This window comes from Balaenoptera acutorostrata, chromosome X (genome assembly GCF_949987535.1).
Source record: "Balaenoptera acutorostrata chromosome X, mBalAcu1.1, whole genome shotgun sequence".
In the NCBI taxonomy this organism is placed as follows: domain Eukaryota; kingdom Metazoa; phylum Chordata; class Mammalia; order Artiodactyla; family Balaenopteridae; genus Balaenoptera; species Balaenoptera acutorostrata.
Window position 1 is genome coordinate 22,673,971 of NC_080085.1, and position 18,736 is coordinate 22,692,706.

Here is an 18,736-nt window from a genome sequence, read left to right on the forward strand (position 1 = left end):
CCAAGTTTAAATGGATGACATTCCTAGATTTCTTTTTTTAACTCACTTTATTGAGGTATGATTGACATACAGAAAGCTATGCATATTTAATGTATACAACTTAATAAATTTGAAGATAAGTATAAATGTGTGAAACCATCACCACAATCTATGCTATTAATATATCCATCAATACAAGTTTCTTCCTGCCCTCTTCATTTATTATTATTTTTTGTGTGATTAAAAACACTTAAGTATAATTTCAAATCAAGAAAAAAATTATGAGCCAAAAGCAATCACAAAACCCTTTATACTGCATTTGTCTCTGCAACAAATACTATTGTTGGCATTCCACAGGTGAAATCTAGAGACAATTTTAATTGTGACCTATACAGAGTATGAATTTTTGTTTTAAATTTATATAGGAACATGTATGTGCTCAAATTTAAAAAATATTAAAGTATACCAAAATCTATAAATTACAAAATGAATCTCTCCCTTTCTCAGTGATACTCTCCAAAATTTCACTTCCCAAGAGTCTGAAGAGTCTTTAAAAAGCCTATAAAATTCTGGATGTATTCTTTCAGGCTTTGTTTATGAGCACAAACTTACAGGATTCTCTTGCAGGAAAACAGAAAATGGTATCCCAAATGTTTAGATTTAGGTCATTTCTTACCCTTCAAGACATACAGACATACAACAACAACAACAACAATGACATAGGCTATCATTGTTTAGAATTTTATTTTCACAATTATGCCTTGATCACCTAAAGGGAAATGCTGAGCTAAGCTAGTGTAGATTTATAACTGAAAAAGACAGTCTCTGCTTCCAAGGAATATGCAATTGAACTAGTGAGGACAAGACAAGTAAGAAATGACTTTGATACAGTGAAATAAACAAAATACCAGACAGGAGGAGTAACCATATATCATGCTGGATATTCCAGCCAATGTATAGTAAGCATTGGAAGATTTAAAAAGTTATGGTTGCCTTTGCAATTAGACATTGCTGATACCTAATAACAAAGCTTCTGCATTGTACTTTGGAGATTGATGAAGTCCAGTCAGCAGTGCTGATTGTTCAAGCATGGGCATATGCATGAGTGGTCGACCACCTGTCAGCTGGTTACCATGAAGCTGCTTATATGCCCATATAAACTTCGTTGGAAAATCAGTAGTTACTCATAGAAATTTCTAGGGATCCCTGTGATTCATATGGTCTGGCCTTAAATATCCAGTTTGTTTTTGTGTAGTTTTATAGCTTGCCTAGGTTATACAAAAAAACGCTGCACAAAATAAGAGCCTCGTCACTAATTCCTCCAGCAAGATAAAGTGTTAAATTGATCCTCTTGTCTACGTACTGTTACTATGGGACAAATTACCAAAAAAAAAAAAGTCTTAAACATATTAAAACGTTTATAGATTCTGTGGTCTGGAATTCAGACGGGGTACAGTGAGAATGTCTTGCCTGTATTTCAAAATGCCTAGGGCCTCAGTAAGGCTGACTCCGCAGTGGAGATGAGTCAATGGCTGGGGATTGAAATTATCTGAAGGTGCCTTCACTCCAATTTCTGGTGCTTGATGCTAGCTGTCAGCCTGGACTTCAGCTGTGTCGGCTGACCAAAATACCTAAACAGGGCCCTTCTATGTGTCATGGGCTTCCTCAGAGCATGCTGACCTCAGGGTAGTCAGATTTCTTACACAACAATTCAAGGCTTTGAAAGTAAATATCCCACTGAGCATGGCAGCAGCAGCAGCACTGTCTTTACCTAGTCTCAGAAGTCATGAGGTATCATATCCACCGCAATCTATTGTTTATGAGAGAATCACTAAGGTCAGCCTAGGTTCAAGGGAACAGGACTTACCTCTTGGTGGTAGATGTGTCAATGAATTTGAGAACATCTTATGAAATTGCTACATCTACAAAAGACAAATTAGGGAAGCTTCTCATTTCAATAAGAAAAGTAATCGAAATAGAAAGCTACCCTCCGAGAAAGTCAAATTTTGTTAACAAGGGAATTACATGTAAAGGCATATGCTAAAGTACAGCTGTCTTAATTCAACTACTGTGAAATCATTTTTGCACATATTACATCAAGCAATCCAAATTCCTACTGAGAAAGATATGTAATGTTCTGAAACCATGTTTCCTCCCATTGTCAGTCCCAGTGAGAGTGGGGGAGCTGTCACTGGAATATCTAACATAACCATTGTGACATTTTAATATGTAAAGTTTGGGAAAGATTCAAATCTTCTGAATTGAAAATTTCTTTAAGGTGATATTTTATATTGGCAGTTATAAAGAGCTATAGAAATTACCAAATGTCTCGAAGTGTAAATTTCCCAGTTCTAGAGTGTTTGTTTTTGTTTTATTTAGCCTTGATTTTGGAGCTCTTAGAGTGCCAGGAAATACACTATGTCTTATGAGTTATACAAAAATGTGTAATGGATGGTATGTGCCCACAAAAGCCCCATTTTTTATGAGGGGAGAGATGGAATACCTAAAAAACTATAAGCAACAATGAAGTGAGATAGCCAAGTTTTCATTGGAGATGATGACATTTGCATTGGGGAGGCTCTCTTCAAAGTACTAAAGCTTCTTAAATTTATACAACTGTAGATAAAAAATAACCAAATAATTACTATATAGATTCATTTTTCTGATGTCTTACGATAATAAGCGGATATCAAATAACTGAATTTTCCAGGTAATGGAAACTTCCCCCTTTTAGCAGCCATTTTGGTTAAGAACTTTTCTAAATAATATTAGATGGCTTGTATTATCTTTAAATTAACACACGATATAATTTAAACTTGGGAAACAAGTACATTATTAAGTAAATCAATTATTACATTGTGCTTTAAGTTCTGACACCCTCATCAGAAACAGAAGTCATGGGATTACTTATACTCAATTTAGATGGACTCAATCTACTACTTTTATTTTTTTTAATTTTTTAAATTTTATTTATTTATTTATTTATTTGGCTGCATTGGGTCTTCGTTGCGGTGCACGGGCTTATCACGGTGGCCTCTCTTGTTGTGGAGCACGGGCTCTAGGCGCATGGGCTTCGGTAGTTGTGGTGTGTGGGCTTCAGTAGCTGTGACTCGTGGGCTCTAGAGTGCAGGCTCAGTAGTTGTGGCGGCACACGGGCTTAGTTGCTCCGCGGCAGGTGGGATCTTCCTGGACCAGAGCTCAAACCCGTGTCCCCTGCATTGGCAGGCGGATTCTTAACCACTGCACCACCAGGGAAGCCCTACTACTTTTATTTTTATATTTTATATTTTGGTCTGTGTGTCACATGTGTGGGGTTGGGAGAGGAATGGTGAGGGTGGGATTTCTACATGTTTTGAAAAAGAAAAACACTAGTATTCTCCTCATCTAGTATATGTGCTGCCGAAGCGAGCATATTATTCTCCTCGTCTAGAGTCACTAGTTAACATTTGTGCCACTAATTGCCATATTTGTGCATAGTGGCTCTGTCTCTGTATTTATGTACATTCGTGTATAAAGATTTTTTTTCTTGAATCATTTGGAAGTGAATTGTGATATCGCATATATCACTACAGATGTCCTAAGAACAAAGTTTATAACCAAACCATCCTTATCGCAAGCATAATTTATTAATTTAACAATATTATTATATTCTATTACCCCAATATTACAAATGATGTTTTTGTGTTTTTAAAAAACTGCAGGATTCTGTACTGCATTTAGTTGTCATGTTTCTAAGGTGTCATTTAATCCAGAAGATTACCACCTCGTTTGTGTTTCATTACATTGACATTTTGTCAGCATCAGGTTTTATAGAATGTTCTACAATCCAAATTTCTCTAATTGTTTCCATGTGGTTAGATTCAGATTAAATATTTTTGGTAAGATTTCTACAATGAAAATGTGTGTTTTCTTTTGCTTCACATCAAGGAGACACATAATGCCAGTCTGCCCCATTATTGGGGATGTTATGTTGATAACTTAGTTTAGGTAGAGTTCTCCACATTTCTCTTTTGTAAAGGTACCCTTTTCTTTTCCAGGTATACATAATCAGTGGGGTGATACTTTTCAACACAGTGAATATTCAAGTCCCCAAGAAATTTCACCCAATGATTTTACCATACATGGGTGATCTCTGCCTAAACCAATTATCAGTTTTTTTTATTGCTAATTGTGACTTTCTGTTTTATTCTATTTTTTAGCTGTCATTCTTCTATAAAGAACTTTCCCTTCCTTCACCATTCCCTCTTTTTGAGTACTTCTATGGACTCAATGGATTCTTTCCCCAGTTGTCTGCCTTTACTGTCACTATCCTTTTTGATGCTCAATTAAACCAAATTTGGTCAGTGGGAGCCCATTCACGGTGACATATTCCTATTAATATTTGAGCACGTCTTTGGCAAGAAGTTTCAAGCTCTCTGTTCTTTCCATATCCACACCTAGAATCAGTCTTTTATTCAAGGAGCCCTGGTCTTTTTAAAGAGTAATGATATCTTGAAACAAATATTTGGATATTAAATGTTTTGATAGTAATCAACTTATTGCCTCTCAGTTCCAGTTGTATACATCAACATATACTCTATGTAACACACAAAATTCCTTTAAGCATATTTCTATATTTCCTATGATGTTAACCTTTCTCAGAAGAGGGCACTGGGGGGACACTGCAGGAGGAAAGGGCCCTTCTGTAGTATGGTGAAACAGCAGTGTAGGTGGGAAGACATATGGCAGACCTGTGCCCCGTCAACATACCTAGATTGCATGGTCCCTGGCAACCTTGCATCCTTGGCCTGGCAAAACCAGTACCTCCAAGGTTTCCTCCCTATAGCTGTCAATTCCCTCTGCATGGTCCCATGCTGCTCACCTGTGGCCCAGAGGGTTTTTACCTCCTTTGTGAAAACACACACACACACACACACAGAGGCTGCTTACTGTGCTGCTCTTTGCCTGCACTCTGAAGGATTGCTTCCCACCTGTCCAGTAATTGTAGATCAGGTCTGGCTTTGGAAAATCAACAACATTTTCTGCTATCTAGTGGACTGAATTACACCTTCACCAATGAGGTCTCAAACCCAGATTTGGGGAGGGACTCCCTACTGAGTTCATCCTTCTTTGGTATCCTCCTTCAGCCAAAAAATCCCATATAGAGTTTTCTGTGGGTTTTTTTTGAATTTTATTTTATTTATTTTTTTATACAGCACATTCTTATTAGTCATCAATTTTATACACATCAGTGTATACATGTCAATCCCAATCGCCCGAGTTTTCATATATCTTATAGTCAATCCTATATGCCAGTTTAATAATTATTTTTATTAGACTTCCCCCTCTTTAATCCACTCTGTGATTTCTATCTCCTGATTGGGCCCAGACTGACACAGGGGTGCTCACTGCAATGAATGCCAATGTTTCTAGGCTCTTTCAGGGAACAGAGATATCAGTAGAATATGTACATAAGGAACTCACACTGATATCTCTAATTCAAAAGCAATCCTGGGGAAAAGGGAATCCTTCTGCACTGTGGAAATGTAAGTTGGTGCAGCCACTGTGGAAAACAGTATGGAGGTTCCTCAGAAAACTAAAAATAGAATTACCATATGATCCAGCAATCCCACTGCTGGGCATATACCCAGACAAAACTATAATTCAAAAAGACACATGCACCCCTGTGTTCATAGCAGCACTATTCACAATAGACAAGACATGAAAATAACCTAAAAGTCCATCGACAGATGAATGGATAAAGAAGATGTGGTACATATATACAATGGAATATTACTCAGCCATAAAAAAGAATGAAATAATGCCATTTGTGACAACATGGATGGACCCAGAGATTATCATACTGAGTGAAGTAAGTCAGAAAGACAAATACCATATGATATCACTTATATGTGGAATCTAAAATATGAGAAATGAACATATCTATGAAATAGAAACAGACTCACGGATATAGAGAACAGACTGGTTGGTTGCTAAGGAGGAGGGGGCTTGGGGAGGGATGGAGTAGGAGGTTGGGGTTAGCAGATATAGGCTTTTATATATGGAATGGATAAACAACAAGGTCCTACTGTATAACACACAGAACTATATTCAGTACCCTATGATAAACCATAATGGAAAAGAATATTTAAAAAAAAGAATGTATATATATATGTATAACTGAATCACTTTGCTGTACAGCAGAAATTAACACAACATTGTAAATCAACCATACTTCAATAAAAAAATAATGAAAAACAAACAAACAAACAAAAAACCCAAAAGCAATCCTACAGGTTGTTTCTGACTTTTTCCCACCTCATAGCTGTGTCTCCCTTTTTCCACAGTGAGAAACTGCGTTTATAATAACATCAATATATTAATCATTGGCACCATCCTGTGATGTACACAATATAGTTTACGATCATTATGCTAATACCACTACCAACAACCTTACTATGTAAGATTAAATATTTCTTTGTAGATTTTTGTCCTTAAAAATATCCCCTAAGTATTTGGTCACAGTGCTGGGAAAAAAATAAATTTATTATTTTTTCTATGTGATTATATAATCAGTCTGATATAGAGCTAGGTTCATTTACCTATGCTTTCAATTTTAGGCTTTGCTTAATTCCCTTTCTGGTCTTTTTGAAATGTAAAATATTCATTGGTTCAAAGTGGATGCTGCATTTTAAAGACTCTAAGTCTTCCCTCTGTTAGATCATCATCTATCTCAGAGTGGCAGGATCTTCCCGGACCAGGGATCGAACCTTTGTCCCCTGCATTGGCAGGCGGATTCCCAACCACTGTGCCACCAGGGAAGTCCCTAATTTAACTTTTTAAAACGTAAATTGAACAAATCATTCTGTTATCTTCTGGTTTCCACTGTGACTTACAGTCTGCCTCCCTTTTGAGGATTATCTATATTATTTTCATTAGATGATTTATAATTTTTCTTTTTTTTTTTGCTTCACTATGATGTGTCTAGCGAGTGTGTGTGTGTGTGTATATTTGTATGCTTGTATGTGTGTATATTTCATCTTGATGGAGATTTTTTTGGGTTACTTGAATCTGTGGCATGATATCTGTCATCAGTTTTGGTAATTTTTTCAACGATTATCTCTTAAAATATCACCTTTTCACCTCTATTTTTCTCCTCTCCTTCTAACTGATATTATCTGTATATTATAGCTTCTTACTGTATACTCTATGACTTTTATCCTCTGTTTTATTTTTTTGGATTTTTGTTTCACTGTGCTTTATTATGAGAATTACTCTGACCTATCTTCCAGTTCACTAATTCTCTTTGTAAATGTTTTCTTTCTACTTCTTCCTTTCCAGTTCTGATGCCTTTTATTTCTTTTTCTTGACTGATTGCTCTGGCTAGAATTTCCATTACTATGTTGAATAGGAGCAGGAAGAGTGGGTACCCTTGTCTTGTTCTTGATCTTAGAGGAAAATCTTTCAACCTTTCACCATGGAGTATGATGTTAGCTGCAGGCTTGTTATATATGGCCTTTATTATGTTCAAGTATGTTCCTTCTATACCTAGCTTGTTAGCGATTTTTATCATGAATCGATGTTGAATTTTGTCAAATGCTTTTTATGAGTCAAATGAGATGATCATATGATTTTTTTCATTCTATTAATGTGATGTATTACATTTATTGATTTGTGTATGTTGAACCATCCTTGCATCCCAGGGATAAATCCTACTTCATGGTGAATGATCCTTTTACATGTTAATGAATTTGGTTTGCTAGTATTTTATTGAGAAATTCTGCATATATATTCATCAAGGATACTGGTCTGTAGTTTTCTTGTAGTGCCCTTTCCTGGCTTTAGTATCAAAGCAATGTTGGCAGTGTAAAATGAGTTTGGGAGTGTTACATCCTCTTTTATTTTTTGGAAGAGCTTGAGAAGGATTGGCATTAATTCGTCTTTAAATGTTCGGTAAAATTCACCAGTGAAGCCATACAGTTCTGCACTTTTCCTTGTTGGGAGATTTTTGATTACTGATTCAATCTCCTTACTAGTATTTGGTCTGTTCAGATTATCTATTTCTTCCTAATTCAGTCTTGGTAGGTTATATGTTTCTAAGAAATTTTTCATTTCTTCTAGGTTATCTAGTTTGTTGGTGTATAGTTGTTCCATTCAGTTTTTTTCCAGCTTGCCTAAGGAACATTACAATTCTAAGTCCCCTTTTCTCATTTACTGTAGGCTTTTCCTCTTCTTATTCTTGTAAGTAAAATGATAAAGCTCCCCTTTTGTTTTGTTTCTGAATCCTCATAAAATACATTGGTCTAGGTTTCAGATTTAACAGGTACTTGTCAGCTTGTAAGTGGCTTTCTTAAAAAACTATTTCAAATAAAAATGACTTTACTCTTAGCAACAATAGATAATCACTTCTTATATTTCTAGATGGTTTAAATACTAAAAAAAGCAGTTGAAGATTTTGCTTTAAGAGATACTATATATTTGTTAAAAATAAGAATTATATAAGGAATTAACCATATCCAAATCACAGGACCCATGTTTCCAAATACATAAAATATTTAAACCAGTCATTCAGGTATCTGTCTGACTTAGTAAGAAATGTTACTTACCTAACATTCATGGTGTTACTAAAAATGGAAAAATGTGTAAAATCTTCAAATTACTGCATATATTTGTAGGGAAATATGCCATTACCTACCATGTTAGAAAACTTCCTAGGAGTAGTCTCTATTAGGCAACCCAGTAATGGAATCTATGCTAAAAAAGTCAAAATCACATGTATAGCTAGAGCAAGCATGGAGCCTGCAAATTCCCACCTTGCACCATAAGTAGAGAAGTATAAAAAAACAAGCACCCACCTACCTATATAACCTTCCCAATTCACTGGAAATCCTTCCAACTTAACGCTCTCCTCCAGTTTAAGTAATTTTCTTATAAAGAACTCTCTTAGAATGGCAATATCTAATTCAGAGGGATAACACATTATGATGTGTGCCATTAGCCTACTTTCTATGATTAGGTTTAGACTGATTCCCAGGCTTACCACCCTCAGAATCTCATGTAGTAAGACTGAAACTTGGCCGAGGAATCTGTATATTGTAACAAGCATCCCTATTGAGTTTATTGTGGTTGGTCTGGCAAAATATTTTTAGAATGCTGCCTAGGAAATCAGGGCTGCTGCACACAGTTAATAAAAAGCTGGGAGAAAATTCAAATAGTTAAGTGATTATGAGATAGGCAGCAGGATCTTTGAGAGCAAGTCATCTATTTTATAGTTTTTACCATGACTGAGCTCTGATGGTGTCCTTTTTACACTGTGTGACCATCCCTCAGGGTGTCTAAACTCTGTAAGAATACGTATAAAAGTAAAAAAAAAGAAATCACTACAAACTATAAGCTATTAACAATTCAGTCTGCAAAAATATGCTTTAATTTAAATTTTTACACCCATATTTAAATTTTTGTTTGTATCTTCATTCATTTTAATCATTATTGCCACTATAAAGGGTCAGAGAAACTCCTATAAAAGTCTTCACATGGCTTCCATGCGAAAGTAGGAAAAATATATTTTATAAACCTAGATTTGGCACCTCCTCTGTAGCATTCAATCCTTCTTCAAAACTCTGATTTATGAAGACCAGTTTGGTATCCGTTTTTAATCCTTGTTTGTTACAGCTCTAAGACACTAGAGGTATTGGGTTTACTGTTTTCATCACTGTATCACTGGAACATATCATGGAATAGCCCCAACCTAAATGGAAAAAAAAAAAATCACAAACCCAGTGTAGATGAGTGGTACATTATGAAATACATGTGTCTCTCAGTGAAACAAAAACAATCCACTGTAATTTTGAACCTGAAATCAGCAATCATCATTTGTGATTTTTTATTTTAATTTTTAAGTTAGGTGGGAAGACCTTAAATAATGAAATATAATTTCCTATTTCTTAATGGTCCCAGCAACTAGAGCACATTTGCCCTTAATGGGGCTAATCTGTCTTTTTATATAGTCATTTTATAAGAATAGCTTATACCATTATATCTTGTTTTAGATATTTTTTAAATAATAAAATCTTATATGCAATTTTAATACTTATGATTAAAATGGAAATTAGGCATCTTATATGCTCCATTTAGATTGGAATGCGTGATGCATTATTTATTGCACAAATAGGTTTGAGGATGCAAAGCCTTATTTTAGCAACTCCTTACAGGCCTACTATTTAAAACATGCCCCAGGTAGCTGTAAGATTTTTGCCACATTTTACAGCCCCTTTATACCTATTTTTCTAACTTTTTACAAATATTAAAACTTATATCACTGCAATATAAAATATCTGAGACTAAAAACTATAATTTTATAGACAATTTGTGTTTGTGTTCATATATTTGTAAATGAAAGACAACGATAAGAGACATTCAAAACTGGCCTCCACAGGCAAGAAACCATTACAGGGAAACGTTCAGTAAGATTTCCCAGTGTTCCTTAATTCAATTTCAGTTTGAACCTTTCTGAAACTAAACAGCTGACATTGTTAACCAGGTGTTACAGTTGGATTTTAATAGCTTTTAGTTGTTTTCTGTGGGATAAAAATGGCCACTTTGTAATGGTAAAGGAAGTTTAATGTTTACTCCTCATGGGTCTAAAGCACAGATGGGTGGGCAACCGTTTTATAGAAAGGTCCAGATAGTAAATATTTTCAGCTTTGGGGACCCCATACAGTCTCTGTCACAACTACTCAGCTCTGCCATCGTAACTTGAAATAGCCATAGACAGTACATAAACAAATGGGCATGACTGTGTTCCAATAACACTTTATTTACGAAAAAAAGGCAGAGTGCTGACCCTTGACTTTAAACATAGAATACAAGCACACAAAAGTAAAATGGTTATATTTTTCTCATTGAAGCTGAGCCCTGAGCCAGGAGTGTGAATTCTACATCTGAGAGTCACTAATTGTGACATCATCACTGACTATTTCTGTACCCCTTCATTCATATGAATTCTGTTGCACAAAAGAATAAATACCACTTATCTTTTATTTTCTGTTACTTCATCATCCTTTGAGCAAAAGGCCTATGTATCACCAAGACAGTTAGGTATTGGCTACTACATAAGATGACAAGTAACAAATCATCAAAAACATTAATCATTTCCACAATAAATACTAGTCCAAAATAATTTTTTTAAAAAAAGCACTATAAAGATGGCAGAGTAGAAGGACATGCTCTCACTCCCTCTTGCGAGAAGACCAGAATCACAACTAACTGCTGAACAATCATCAACAGGAAGACACTGGAACTCACCAAAAAATATACCCCACATCCAAAGACAAAGGAGAAGCCACAAAGAGATGGTAGGAGGGGCGCAATCACAATAAAATCAAATCCCATAACTGCTGGGTGGGTGACTCACAAACTGGAGAACACTTAAACCACAGAAGTCCACCCACTGGAGTGAAGGTTCTGAGCCCCACGTCAGGCTTCCCAACCTGGGGGTCCGGCAAAGGGAGGAGGAATTCCTAGAGAATCAGACTTTGAAGGCCAGCAGGATTTGACTGCAGGACTTCGACAGGACTGGGGGAAACAGAGACTCCACTCTTGGAGGGCACACACAAAGTAGTGTGCGCATCAGGATGCAGGGGAAGGAGCAGTGACCCCAGGGGAGACTGAACTAGACCTACCTCCTAGTGTTGGAGGGTCTCCTGCAGAGGCAGGGGGTGGCTCTGTCTCACCGTGAGGACAACGACACTGGCAGCAGAAGTTCTGGGAAGTACTCCGTGGCGGGAGCCCTCCCAGAGTCCGCCATTAGCCCCACCAAAGACCCCAGGTAGGCTCCAGTGTTAGGTCGCCTCAGGCCAAACAACCAACAGGGAGGGAACCCAGTTCCACCCATCAGCAGTCAAGCAGATTAAAGTTTTACTGAGCTGTGCCCACGAGAGCAACAGCCAGGTCTACCCACCACGAGTCCCTCCCATCAGGAAACTTGCACAAGCCTCTTAGATAGCCTCATCCACCAGAGGGCAGACAGCAGAAGCAAGAAGAACTACCATCCTGCAGCCTGTGGAACAAAAACCACATTCACAGAAAGATAGACAAGATGAAACGGAGGAGGGCTATGTACCAGATGAAGGAACAAGATAAAACCCCAGAAAAACAACTAAATGAGGTGGAGATAGGCAATCTTCCAGAAAAAGAATTCAGAATAATGATAGTGAAGATGATCCAGGATCTCAGAAAAAGAATGGAGGCAAAGATCAAGAGGATGCAAGAAATGTTTAACAAAGACCTAGAAGAAATAAAGAACAAACAAACAGAGATGAACAATACAATAACTGAAATGAAAACTACACTAGAAGGAATCAATAGCAGAATAACTGAGGCAGAAGAACGGATAAGTGACCTGGAAGACAGAATGGTGGAATTCACTGCTGCAGAGCAGAATAAAGAAAAAAGAAGGAAAAGAAATGAAGACAGCCTAAGAGACCTCTGGGACAACATTAAACGCAACAACATTCGCATTACAGGGGTCCCAGAAGGAGAAGAGAAAGAGAAAGGACTCAAGAAAATATTTGAAGAGATTATAGTCAAAAACTTCCATAACATGGGAAAGGAAATAGCCACCCAAGTCCAGGAAGCGCAGAGAGTCCCATACAGGATAAGCCCAAGGAGAGACATGCTGAGACACATAGTAATGAAATTGGCAAAAATTAAAGACAAAGAAAAATTATTGAAAGCAGCAAGGGAAAAATGACAAATAACATACAAGGGAACTCCCATAAGGTTAACAGCTGATTTCTCAGCACAAACTCTACAAGCTAGAAGGGAGCGGCATGGTATACTTAAAGTGATGAAAGGGAAGAACCTACAACCAAGATTACTCTACCCGGCAAGGATCTCATTCAGATTCGATGGAGAAATCAAAAGCTTTATAGACAAGCAAAAGCTAAGAGAATTCAACACCACCAAACCAGCTCTACAACAAATGCTAAAAGAACTTCTCTAAGTGGGAAACACAAGAGAAGAAAAGGACCTACAAAAACAAACCCAAAACAATTAAGAAAATGGTCATAGGAACATACATATCAATAATTACCTTAAACGTCAATGGATTAAATGCTCCAACCAAAAGACACAGGCTTGCTGAATGGACACAAAAACAAGACCCATATATATGCTGTCTACAAGAGACCCACTTCAGACCTAGGGACACATACAGATTGAAAGTGAGGGGATGGAAAAAGATATTCCATGCAAATGGAAATCAAAAGAAAGCTGCAGTAGCAACACTCATATCAGATAAAATAGACTTTAAAATAAAGAATGTTACAAGAGACAAGGAAGGACACCTCATAACGATCAAGGGATCAATCCAAAAGAAGATGTAACAATTATAAATCTAAATGCACCCAACATAGGAGCACCTCAATACATAAGGCAACTGCTAACAGCTATAAAAGAGGAAATCGACAGTAACACAATAATAGTGGGGGACTTTAACACCTCACTTACACCAATGGACAGATCATCCAAACACAAAATTAATAAGGAAACACAAGCTTTAAATGACACAATATATCAGATAGATTTAATTAATATTTATAGGACATTCCAACCAAAAACAGCAGATTACACTTTCTTCTCAAGTGCACACGGAACATTCTCCAGGATAGATCACATCTTGGGTCACAAATCAAGCCTCAGTAAATTTAAGAAAATTGAAATCATATCAAGCATCTTTTCTGAACACAGTGCTATGAGATTAGAAATCAATTACAGGGGAAAAAAAGTAAAAAACACAAACACATGGAGGCTAAACAATACGTTACTAAATAACCAAGAGACCACTGAAGAAATCAAAGAGGAAATCAAAAAATACCTAGAGACAAATGACAATGAAAACATGACGATGCAAAACCTATGGGATGCAGCAAAAGCAGTTCTGAGAGGGAAGTTTATAGCTACAAAAGCCTACCTCAAGAAAAAAGAAAAGTCTCAAGAAAACAATCTAACCTTACACCTAAAGGAACTAGAGAAAGAAGAACAAACAAAACCCAAATTTAGCAGAAGGAAAGAAATCATAAAGATCAGAGCAGAAATAAATGAAGTAGAAACAAAGAAAACAATAGCAAAGATCAATAAAACTAAAAGCTGATTCTTTGAGAAGATAAACAAAATTGAATAAACCATCAGTCAGACTCATCAAGAAAAAGAGGGAGAGGACTCAAATCAATAAAATTAGAAATGAAAAAGGAGAAGTTACAACAGACACCGCAGAAATACAAAGCATCCTAAGAGACTACTACCAGCAACTCTATGCCAATAAAATGGACAACCTGGAAGAAATGGACAAATTCTTAGAAAGGTATAACCTTCCAAAACTGAACCAGGAAGAAACAGAAAATAGGAACAGACCAATCACAAGCACTGAAATTGAAACTGTGATTAAAAATCTTCCAACAAACAAAAGCCTAGGACCAGATGGCTTCACAGGCGAATTCTACCATACATTTAGAGAAGAGCTAACACCTATCCTTCTCAAACTCTTCCAAGAAATTGCAGAGGAAGGAACACTCCCAAACTCATTCTACGAGGTCAACATCACCCTGATACCAAAACCGGATAGAGATACTACAAAAAGAGAAAATTACACACCAATGTCACTGATGAATATAGATGCAAAAATCCTCAACAAAATACTAGCAAACAGAATCCAACAACACATTAAAAGGATCATACACCACGATCAAGTGGGATTTATCCCAGGGATGCAAGGATTCTTTAATACATGCAAATCAATTGATGTGATACACCCTATTAACAAATTGAAGAATAAAAACTATATGATCATCTCAATAGATGCAGAAAAAGATTTTGACAAAATTCAATAGCCATTTATGATAAAAACTCTCCAGAAAGTGGGCACAGAGGGAACCGACCTCAACATAATAAAGGCCATATACGACAAACTCACAGCAAACATCATTCTCAATGGTGAAAAACTGAAAGCATTTCCTCTAAGATCAGGAACGAGACAAGGATGTCCACTCTCACCACTATTAATCAACATAGTTTTGGAAGTCCTAGACACGGCAATCAGAGAAGAAAAAGAAATAAAAGTAATACAAATTGGAGAAGAAGAAGTAAAACTGTCACTGTTTGCAGATGACATGATACTATACATAGAGAATCCTAAAAATGCCACGAGAAAACTACTAGAGCTGATCAATGAAGTCGGTAAAGTTGCAGGATACAAAATTAATGCACAGAAATCCCTTGCATTCCTATACATCAATGAAGAGAAATCTGAAAGAGAAATGAAGGAAACACTCCCATTTACCATTGCAACAAAAAGAATAAAATACCTAGGAATAAACCTACCTAGGAAGACAAAAGACCTGTAGGCAGAAAACTATAAGACACTGATGAAAGAAATTAAAGATAATACCAACAGATGGAGAGATATACCATGTTCTTGGATTGGAAGAATCAACATTGTGAAAATGACTATACTACCCAAAGCAATCTACAGATTCAATTCAATCCCTATCAAATTACCAATGGCATTTTTTACAGAACCAGAACAAAAAATCTTAAAATTTGTATGTAGACACAAAAGACCCCGAATAGCCAAAGCAGTCTTGAGGGAAAAAAACAGAGCTGGAGGAATCAGACTCCATGACTTCAGACTATACTGCAAAGTTACAGTAATCAAGACAATATGATACTGGCACAGAAACAGAAATATAGATCAATGGAACAAGATAGAAAGCCCAGAGATAAACCCACGCACCTATGGTCAACTAATCTATGACAAAGGAGGCAAGGATATACAATGGAGAAAAGACATTCTCTTCAATAAGTGGTGCTGGGAAAACTGGACAGCGACATGTAAAAGAATGAAATTAGAACCCTCCCTAACACCATACACAAAAATAAACTCAAAATGGATTAGAGACCTAAATGTAAGGCCGGACACTATAAAACTCTTAGAGGAAAACATAGGAAGAACACTCTTTGACATAAATCACAGCAAGATCTTTTTTGATCCACCTCCTAGAGTAATGGAAATAAAAACAAAAATAAACAAAAGGGACCCAGTGAAACTTCAATGCTTTCGCACAGCAAAGGAAACCATAAACAAGACGAAAAGACAACCCTCAGAATGGGAGAATATATTTGCAAATGAATCAACGGACAAAGGATTAATCTCCAAAATATATAAACAGCCCATGGAGCTCAATATTAAAAAAACAAACAACCCAATCCAAAAATGGGCAGAAGACCTAAATAGATATTTCTCCCAAGAAGACATACAGATGGCCAAGAAGCACATGAAAAGCTGCTCAACATCACTAATTATTAGAGAAATGCAAATCAAAACTACAATGAGGTATCACCTCACACCAGTTAGAATGGGCATCATCAGAAAATCTACAGACAACAAATGCTAGAGAGGGTGTGGAGAAAAGGGAACCCTCTTGCACTGTTGGTGGGAAGGTAAATTGATACAGCCACTATGGAGAACAGTATGGAGGTTCCTTAAAAAACAAAAAAAAGAACTACCATACGACTTAGCAACCCACTATTGGGCATATACCTGGAGAAAACCATAATTCCAAAAGAGTCACGTACCACAATGTTCATTGCAGCACTATTTACAACAGCCAGGTCATGGAGGTAACCTAAATGCCCATCAACAGACGAATGGATAAAGAAGATGTGGTACATATATAAAATGGAATATTACTCAGCCATAAAAAGGAACGAAATTTGGTCATTTGTAGAGACGTGGATGGATCTAGACACTGTCATACAGAGTGAAGTAAATCAGAAAGAGAAAAACAAATATCATATATTAACCCATATATGTGGAACCTAGAAAAACGGTACAGATGAACCAGTTTGCAGGGGGAAGTTGAGACACAGATGTAGAGGACAAATGTATGGACACCAAGGGGGGAAAGAGGCCGGGGGTGGGGGTGGTGGTGTGATGAATTGGGAAATTGGGATTGACATGGATACACTAATATGTATAAAATGGATGACTAATAAGAACCTGCTGTATAAAAAAATAAATAAAATGAAATTCAAAAATTCCAAAAAAAAAGCACTATAATTGCATGGTAGAAAGTTTATCATAGGAAAAAAATTATTGTAAAGAAGGCCCATGGATTGTCAATGGTAAAGGATTTTTTTTCTTATTTTCAGTAGGAGAGATTTAGGACAAAGACATACTCAGGGTTAAGTATATGAAAGGACTGGCACAAAGTCTAGCTACAGTATTTGATAAGATTCAAGTTACATAAGTAAAGATCACCGTTCTTCTTCTTGTGTTCCTGAGCATTGTTCGTCTTATTGTGTTCCTAAGCAAGATGACCAAGTCCAGTTTTCCGATTTGGTCAATGACTTCAGTATAATGTATACATCCTTGTGGTAGAAAACTTAATGTTGTGGCAGAGAATATTGTTTCTCACCAATATCTGTGTTTTCTCTCTGCTTTTGAGGCACATACATTTCTTTACCCCTTGGCAATTATGTGGGGCCATATGGTTGTGTTCTGGCCAATGAAATATGGACAGAAGTTATACACATTACTTCTAAGACTGGTTTTTAAGACTTCTGCAAAAATTTCCATGCTCTCTTTCTTACTTTATTTACTGGCCACATACAGAGACTACAATAGACATCTCCAAGGCCCAAGAGTGACTGGGACATGAAATCATGGCATTAAAGAGAATTGTGGCTGGAATTGGGTTTAAGAGCCAAGGTTGTAACATCTTAAGAGGAATATATAGAAAAAGGATAAATAAATTTTCAAGCGTATAACTTTTCTGGTTCTAATTTACTATCACACAAAATACTTACATCTATAATAATTAGAGTACATATGTATATATATGTACATTTACATACACATATGTGTATATTGTATTTATGTATAAATTTCTTAAAGTTCTATTTAAAACAAGTTTCAAGTTATAGCTCAGGAAATAATGATTTCCATTAATTACCCTCTCACATAGAATGTTTAAATCTAAACTGTTCAATTCTACCCATATAATCTTCTTGTAGTAAACTTAGCCTTTTGTCAATCTTTCCTCTTCCTAAGTGTCAATGTGAGGAATAATTTTTGCCTTTTAATAGTTGATATCAGAAATGCAGATATAAATAATTTGCCTTATTGCATTTAATAGAATAATGTTTAGCCTCTGCATTCTGCAGCAATTTTGGAAAAGAAAATAAAATGGATCTAAATAAAATGGATTAACTGATTAATCTTAAAAAAACAGATAATACAGTCACATTTTGAAATCTGATTTAAAATTTGTGGTAATCAACTGTATCACTTTTGTGTATCTTGCTGCAATATAAAGAGGAAAATGAAAAGAGAAAAGGATTCAGTAATAAGTTAAATTGTAGATTATTTTTATGACATAGATTCCTATTTTATATTTATCAACTCTAATAAAGGCCTGCTTTTTCAACCTAATATGCTTTAAAAACATTTGGTATTGATCCTATATAAATTATGCTTAATAACTAGTTTCAAAACTAAATTTCAACAGAAGAGACAAACTATGTTGAAGATTCAGGAAAAAAAATGGCAAGCTCTTATTTTAGCACTCCTGGGTATTCAACTGTAATTGTCATTTTTCCTAGGGTATGCAAAAGTACTAAGAAGTTTCAGGCAAAAAGCCTGCTGAATAACCAAAGTGATATCACAAATACTTTGGGAGTTTAACTAATGCAATTCAATGAAATTGCTGATTGAAGAGAT